The 1,088-nt window shown below is 39.1% G+C and overlaps 1 pseudogene; it reads right to left on the bottom strand.

Annotated features, from left to right (window-relative positions):
• Nucleotides 1-497: 497 nt before the first annotated feature.
• On the bottom strand, nucleotides 498-598 carry LOC123455421 (annotated as a pseudogene).
• Between the last annotated feature and the right edge of the window lie 490 nt (nucleotides 599-1,088).

Raw genomic sequence — 1,088 nt, 5'->3', positions numbered from 1 at the left:
ATGAATTATAAATAATAAATAAATGAAAATTAAAAAAATAAGAAACACTTGGCTGTTGAGGATCATTTCCTATGGTTTACTAGCAGTGTGGGGTGTTATTGAACAAGTGTGATGAAAGTAAGACACACACCAGGAGGAAGATTTGAGGTCATGCATAAGCTGGATAGATGACTTTCATCATGCAAAAACTCATTCAAGGAGCTATTAAGGATATTAAATGAAGAATGGATGGAAAATATAACCATACTTACAAGAAACATTTACTTTCACCCAGTTCCAAACTCATTGAAGTAAACACACAAGCATGCTGTAAATTGTTAAAAATGAAATTATTAAAGTTTGTGCCCAAAGCGCTCAAGGCAGTAAGACACCTTGGTGGTCATTGGTTTGGAAACCAACACTTCTGGGGGAAAGTAAGAGAATCATGATGCAAACTAGCTTCACTGGCACACTTACTTTGTTGTCACACCTAACGTAAGAATGATTATTCTGGGAGCTGCTATCTGAGACATAAGCCGGAGTGTCTATATCATATTTGTGCAGGGGCCATGCTAATGTTTTCTGTATCATTCCAATTTTATATATGCTGCTGAAGCATACACTCTACATTGTATTTGAATTTTTAACTGTTACAGATTTTCTCACTTCTTTGAGAATTGTATATTCCACTGTTCTCCATTTAAGTTTTTCTTTGAAACACTTTTGTGTTTGCATAGGCATGGGCAAGCGGCATGTGCAGGTCAGAGGACAACCTCAGAGCGCTCAGGGGTGCGTCCTCTCTTTCCACCTTCTTTTGGGACAGGATATCCTTTTTGCCACTGCATGTGCACCAATCGAGTGGACCTGTGAGCTTCTGGTTTCCCCTGGCTCTATCTCCCATTGCTATAAGTGCATTGCAATCACAGATGCACGCACCATTTTGCATCTGGCTTTACATGGGTGTTGGGGAAATGAACTCAGGTTTGCAGTCTTGCAAGAAAGCACCTTTAATCATTAATCCATCTACCCAACCCTGAAATAGGCTTAAACTCATAAGTGTGAGTAAAGTAAGAACAAAATGTCTTCTCATGTACCAAACACACAGTGTC

Source organism: Jaculus jaculus, chromosome 16, assembly GCF_020740685.1.
Source record: "Jaculus jaculus isolate mJacJac1 chromosome 16, mJacJac1.mat.Y.cur, whole genome shotgun sequence".
In the NCBI taxonomy this organism is placed as follows: Eukaryota; Metazoa; Chordata; class Mammalia; order Rodentia; family Dipodidae; genus Jaculus; species Jaculus jaculus.
The sequence above is the reverse complement of the archived record's forward strand: the minus strand, read 5'-3'. Positions and strand labels throughout refer to the sequence as shown.